Source organism: Oratosquilla oratoria, chromosome 12 (genome assembly GCF_046742065.1).
Source record: "Oratosquilla oratoria isolate Oo_2021 chromosome 12, ASM4674206v1, whole genome shotgun sequence".
In the NCBI taxonomy this organism is placed as follows: Eukaryota; Metazoa; Arthropoda; class Malacostraca; order Stomatopoda; family Squillidae; genus Oratosquilla; species Oratosquilla oratoria.
In genome coordinates, this window is record NC_134788.1 from 65,085,481 (window position 1) to 65,093,238 (window position 7,758).

The window sequence follows — 7,758 nt, forward strand, 5'->3', positions numbered from 1 at the left end:
CACACGTCCTCCCTCCTTCGGTGGCGGGGGAGGGGGGTTGCCTCAACTTCGCGACCCCGGCCCTTCCACTGAGCCGCTTGGGGCGCCGACGGCTGGTACGGGAGGTCGACAGGAGCATACTGCTTCTCCCGCGTGACCTGCCCGGGCCGATACCCTCAGCACTCCACAGGTTGTTGCGTCCCTGGCTTCGGTCGGGGGCCCTACGCCGGTCGCTCTATCCAGGTTTCAAGAGATCTACGTAGTGTAGCAACTACGCCCACAAGTGTTCGAGTCGTTCTCCCTTCGCTACGGCACCCCAGAGGTGGACCTGTTTGCCTCCCCAAACACGACCCAGCTCCCCCTTTACCTCACCTGCATCCAAAGGACACGCACAGGAGGCCCAGACGCCTTCACGGAGGACTGGAACAGCTGGAGGTACGTATTCATTTTCCTCCTCCAGCGACACTAGTCCTCCTGAAGGTGATGCAGACCCTCAGATCCTTCAAGGGTCAGGTCCTCCTGATAGCTCCCTACTGGCCAACCCAGCCGTGGTTCGGGGAGCTAATGAGATGGGGCCCTTCTCCCCTTCTACTGGGGTCAGCCTGCCTAGCCAACAGCCTTACCGCGCCTCTCCAAGCGTCACTCCAACTTGATAATTGGAGTTTCTACGGGGAACTCTCAGCCAACTCTTCTCTACAGAGGCAGCAGACAAGATGCTCAGAGCTCACCTTCCGTCCTCAGTGCGGCAGTGTGGGTCCTGCTGACGGAGATTCCGGAACTGCCTTCGGAGACGCGCGATGGTGACCATCTCCGCCAGCATGGTCCCGGACTTCCTGACTTGGCTGGCTACCTCCACCAACAGGGCACCGGCGACTATCTTGCCTCACTATACAGCCCTCACTGATCCGCTACGCTTTGGCATGAACATCCGAGTGCCACAGAGGGCGTGAACCCTCCTAATGAAGGGGATCAAGGCCTCGAGAGAGCCGAGACATCAACCGGTCCTGGCCTGGTCCTTGCATCGTGTTCTGCAGTACCTGGCGTTCGAAAGGGCCATTATGGAGGAAGAACACTTCCCTCGACGCGTCGCCTTTCTGCTCGCCTTGACTACGGACTACAGGGCTTCACAGCTGGCGGCAATCACCCGCCACCCGTCCGTCTCCAAACTGGAGGAGGACAGCTCGGCCCTAACCCTCTCTCCATCACCAACATTCCTGGCCAGGAACGGCCGAGCGGACGACATGATCGGCCCTCTCAGAATACAATCCTTCCGGGAGGGAGGACGCCCACATCCACTGCGCCCGGTCCGTGCGTTCGAAGACTACGTGGACCACACGGAAGAGATTTCTGAGGATCATCTCTTCTACAACTCGAAATTTAGGATTCCCCTAACCCCGAGGTCCCGGGCGCACCTGCCCTTCCGCTTTTTGGGAGAGAGCCGACCCGGGCCATGCCCCGCACGCCCACAGCATCAGGGACTTTGTGGTATCGCTGGAGTTTCTCCGCACCCACTCTGTGGAGCGGGTGCGGGACCTAGGGACTGGACATCGACGACTCCCTTGGGGACACGGTGTCTCTACCCCTCGGTCGCCCCTGTCCCATGTGTCGCCATGGAAACGGCTCCACCCCTCTCATCTCAAAAAAGTGGAGGGGGCAAAGGGCGACCGAGGAGTGGGGAGGGGCCAGGAACCGTTGAACAGGATACAAATTTCATATAATTTACGCATTGTGTGAACAGTGCAATGTTGTGCATGTCACATTCTTCGGCGTGGGTACTTGACGTTTCTTTCTCCCCTCTACTGAGTGATAAAATGAATAAGTCTCCCATAGGAAAGACACACGTAATAACGGTTTGATTCAGGCTTCACCTCTCCTCCCACCTGTCCTCGTCTCATGCATAGCTTCGCTGTGCAGGTTTCTTTCAGCCGATAATATTTCTTTGTCGCGGCTCGTGCCGCTTAAATTCTTCTTATCGGCTTAAGAAACCTGCACAGATTTAGGGTCCCTCCCTCCTCCCACAGGCGAAGCCTTCATTTCTCATTGAAGTGACGCGACGCCCGGCTCGAGCTAGCTGGGTAAGAAGGGAGGGGATAGGGAGGGGGAGGTCGGGTCGACAATGCGCATGCCTGCACAGAGCCGGGAATTTTAAATTCCCGATGATTTTGGCGGAAAATTCAAACCACACTCAACCTTCGGGAAATGGCCATATGACCAGGAGTGTGGTATGGGATTATCGCTATAGCTTCGCTGTGCAGGTTTCTTAAGCCGATAAGAAGAATTTAAGCGGCACGAGCCGCGACAAAGAAATATTTGAGTAATCTCGCTTCAAAGTTTTCAGTAAGATGTCCGAACTTTTTCGTACCACATACTTTAGTTTCGTATGTTATGACTGGAATTATTTTCTAATATAACATTCTAAAAATTTCTATATATAAATTATACTCAAAGTCTTTGTTTATACAAGATATTTAAGATAGAAACAATTATTTTTCACTTACTTTAGTATCTGTTGAATGTTGCAATGGTGAGCCTTCTCTCTCTCTCCTTCTTTTATGTGCCTTAACCAGCTCACGGGATAAGTCCAGTTGTGCTTTCATTGGTCGATGTCGCGCCGGGAACCAATCACGTGTCTCGTATGAGTGCCCGTGGCATGTACAGTACAGCACAGTACAGGCATGTACAGTACAGTACAGGCATGTACAAAGCCTCTGAGTGAACTCGTCTCTTTGTTTGGCATGCAGGGAAACCTTCTCTCTCGCGCATCAACATGAAACAAAGCATCTTTCCGCAATATGGCTGTATTTGTTCATTTTTATTTTTTGATGATTTTTTTAATGAATATTTTGTAAAAAACCGCGAAGCACTGAAGCCGCAAAACGTGAAGCGCGAAGTGGCGAGGGAACACTGTACCCCCTGTCATCCCTATTCATAACGTTGTCTAACCGTTTCTTAAAACAACCGATAGTTTCAGCGATCAGTACATGGTTACTAAGTCTACTCCATTCGTTGACCCTCCTACTGGTAAACCAGTTCTTGCCTACTTCCTTCTTAAATCTAAATTTACCTTAGTATGATGACCTTGATTGCATCACCCTTTGGTCCACTTCAACAGCTCAATCAGATCACTCTACACTCTTTGTCTTTCCAGAAAGTGTATGACATGCCTAAACCTCTCCACGTAAGGTAAATTTCCAAGCCGTCATCATTTTGGTCATTCTCCTCTGTACCAATTCTAGTGAATTTATATCCATTCTACAGGACGGAGACCAAAACGGTACCACATAGTCAAGGATGGGTCTAATTAACACCAGATAGAGTTTTAATATTAATTACCTCTGCACTTCTATTTATAATCGACCTAGTAATGAAACCTGATGCTCTGTTAGCTATGTTCTTGGCGCTAATTCGTTGTTTCCTAGATTTAAAGTCAGGACTCACTAGAACCCCCTATTCTCTTTCGTACTTACTTTTCTCTAAAATGTGTTATCTAAGCTACATCTGCTTTCGGGGTTGAGTAACCCTACGTTTAAAGTCCATTTCCCGTTTTCCCGATCATGCGAACAAGTTGAGATCTGTAGAATCTCGGCGTCTTCTCCCGCCCTAATTAGAGGTCTTATTTTAGTGTCGTTCGCAAATTTACTAACATCACTATTAATCCCATTGTCCAACTCCTTTAGCCGAGCCTTGTATGGGTAACTCTACTAGAAACACCCCCACCCCCATTTGGATTTTACACCGTTTATTGTGACCTTTTGTTTTCTGCTACTGATCCAAACTCTAATCCATTCATGCACTTTTGTCTTCCATGCTATGGGCTTTGACTTTACTCAGTAGTATGTGGTGGGGCACATTGTCGAACGCTTTCCTAAAGTCAAGGTAGATAACATTTTAACTATCATTGTTATCCGATTCATTGTATACTTTAGCGTAAAAAGATAGATTAGTCACACATGATTTACCCATGGAGAACCCATGCTGTGAGTCACGAATCAAATTAATTCTCTCGATGTGATCACTGATTGTATTAGCTTTTACTGATTCAAGCATTTTACATATAACTGATGTCAAACTGATTGACCTGTAGTTGCATATCGTTGATTTATCTCCCTTTTTTAAAAACAGGAACAATGTTTGCCAGCCCCCAAACAATAGACAAAAACTAGTGTCTACTGACATTAAATATTTCCGTTAGCGGGTCGCAGAATTCAAATTTACACTCGTTAAACTGTAAGAGACTACTAGAAAAGATGGCAGAAAATGAGTTGTTACATTTTGTAGGTAGGTTTGTAAATAATAGCCCGAACGAGCTGTCCGAGTCCACTTTTCCGCATTGTGTAGGTAATATTGTTTGTAAATAACAACCCGAGCGACTTTCCTGAGTCCACTTTGTGTGGGTAATACAATAGCTAGGCTCGTGAATTGGAATATACATTTACATGTTACTGATATGACATTCCTTTATAATCTAAGTGAGAATTATGCAGAGACTCTAGATTATCCTAAGTAAGCAATATTGCCGTAAAGATTTGAAAAAACGATTGGTGAATGGGTGGAGAGAAAATTAAAATGGTTCACGAATATAAGATCATGCCCTCTGGGGAGGATCTTAAATATAAAGTTAAAGATCACTGCACTAAAGAAATCACTACATCAATGCAAGGCTGACGTGGGATCTTGTATACATGCTTTCGGGGGTTTCCTTGGAAGAACTTTCTCCGAAGAGAAGCACTCAACGCACGCAACTAAAGAAGCCTACACCTAAAGAATTTAGCGCAACGATACGTGCTTACTCGTGCGAAGAGATTTGGTACAGTTAGGCATCCATCGCATGCAACGCCTGCAAAGAAAACGCAAGCAACTACTCACGAACTCTAAGCAACATACGGGACAACGTAGTGTACGCAAATCCCACGCCGGTACAAAGACGAGCTAGTGAAGGAGAGGGACAACTACAAGGACAAGAATTATGTTTTGCTGAGGTGCGCGCCCGTACGTGTTGAGGGACCACTACAAGTTCAAGAAAAGAGTCGATTCAAATCTATATTATTGTGAGGGCGAACGAGGAACTAGGTTCTCTCGGCCCTTAAACGAGAGAGTGTTGTCAGTTCAGGTGCTCCTATATCTGCTGGGGATCGAATCAAAGCACGAAAAAGTTTAAGAGATTTAAAGGAGTTTAGAATACATCATAAGAAGTTGACCATCAAAGCGGAACATTAGTGCACAACGGATCTTGATGACAGGAACACAATAGGTATGTAATGTACTCAGTACTTCGCCCTCCGTACTACTGCGACGGAGTAACAATCAATATTTGCGATGCGTGGGGACGAACCGTTCCAGCCCAGCGATACGATTTCCCTTCGGAGAACAGCATTGATGAGAAGACTTGACGACGGGTAGACCGCGACGGGGGTTGACAAGACTTGTGGTGATTGGCGTGGTGGTGGGTAAACTTCGCAGGTCGTCTTCAAATCAAGTTCTGCCTTGCCGGTGGAGGAGGAGGGTATATATACCGCCTAAAACTGCTGACGTAGATGCTTCAAGCAGGCGTAGTCCTCCCAGGCTTCGAAACACGAAGCCGACTCGCTCATTTGATTCGGGTGTAAACAAGTAGTTTCGCCGAGGTGGGGAGCTGAACGACCATCAGCGCAGACACGACGAATTCCGCTGATACCGGAGGAACGAGAATGGGTCCTTACAATTATCAACAGAGAAGGCAGAAATTCGCAGGTATTATACTCGTAATTATAATTAGGATGGCCACGAATGTTCTCCGTCATGAGGTTATTACCTCACAGTTAAATGTCCAAAAGTTTTCAGGGGAAGAAAATATCATTGGGTAAATAGATTAGCTAACATAAGTGATGCACAAATAGTGACAAATAAACTGTGGTGTGAATGTAGTATATGCGGCGCGGACGGGGACGGGCTGTTGGCACTCCCCCCGGGGGGGGGGGGGTCAAAGAAGGGAGGAGTTAGTATTAGAAGTTAGGAGATAGGGAAATTAGCTTAGGGACTGTGCTGTGTGTGATCCAAGGAGGAGTACGGACTGACCCAGAAGCAAGCAAAGGAACGGGATCATCAACCACAAAGCAACCAAATATCACAAACTGTCTAGGCGCCGGCGAGATGACCGCACCCAAGAGTACCGAGGAGCCATTCAAGATGAACAGTATCACCCTACTACACGAGAGAAAAACGATAGAAACTTTAAAACAAAAAGGAAGATCCTGAGAAGGGTAGGGCTAGGCTTATGATAAATTTCCAGTAAATGGAAAAGATCAACGCATATGAAAATTACAAGAGGTCATTCATCAAATACTTTAAATCAAAGTGTGATCAGGATCCTATCAGGCCTTTGGTTAGAATGATAAATTCAACAAAAGCAAACATAGAATATTCAGCAAAAATAGAGAGATGGTCTAAAAACATGATTTCTACGTTAAAGGATTCAGATTGGATAGAAAGTAGATCTAGTGACAAGTTAAAAGTTTATCAGGCTACTAAGTTAACAGAAAAGAGATCATCGAACTTGTGACAAAACTCTCATTGAACAGAGAAAGAACACAAACAATGCCATTACAAGTGCAAATTCATTCTCATTGGAAATAGAATATATGTACAAGTGTAAATATCTTTACATTGCTTTTATTGAACACATTAAATATATGATAATACACGTAAAACCCCTTTCTACTCATTCAAATCAATTTTACAAGTAAATGTCTCCCACTAGTAACTTGACAAATTATCATATCTTAATATTTCTTTTGCAGTTTTGTATGCCAAACCCCACTGTCACCTTAACCCAAGGTACGCAGACATACCTCAAAAGGTCGGGGAGGCAATGTAATCATTGCTAACCATCACCAACCACGCACGTGGTCCACAGACATGTGACATGGTGCTCGCATTGAACAAGACTTCACACATTTCCAAATCGCAGAGTAAGACAACAGGATGTCCCAGTGTCGCCCACGAAGATGCCTAATGTTACCGGACAGGCCCATTGAACCCTTTCTTATACCTACCACAATTACATTACCCATAAGTTAACATACACACACCATGTCTAACCACACCCACCAACCATACGACTAACCCCTATATAACGGAACTAACACCAGTGCCTAAGAATTGTGAATTAATACGTCTCACAAACGACAACCCACTAAGCCCCTTTATTAGCGGACAACTATGCCACCTACAACACCAGAGCTGGCCAGGTCAAAAGCCTGCCAGACGCCAGAGCTGCCCAGGTCAAGAGCCTGTCAGAAGCAGAGCTGGCCAAGTCATGTGCCAACCAGGCAGAGCTGGTCAGGTCAAGAGCCTGCCAGACTCAGATCTTCCCAGGTTGCAAACCTGGCAGAAGGCAGATATCTACCCACTCAGAGAATTATGGTCAAAGGACCTAATTGTAACCTGTTATATTTAACTTGATCATTTTCTTAATGAAGTGAAACTAAGTGAACTAAGTGAAACTAAAGTGAAACTAAGTTGAGAGGGAAAGGCGAGTGTAAGTTTGGGAGTGTAAGTGGGAGGTTATCAGGAGTGAAGAGAGGGCGAGGGAGAGAAGGGGTGGCTATACTAGTAAGTGAAGAGATAGGTAAACGTGTAGTGGAGTGGAAGGAGGTTTCCTCAAGGATAATGTGGATGAGGGTGAAACTAGGAAAGGAGATGTGGGTTTTTGTACGTGCATATGGGCCTCGTAGTGAGAAGAATGTAGAAGAAAGGAAGGCTTTTTGGATAGATTTAAATGAGTGCATAAAGGGATTAGGG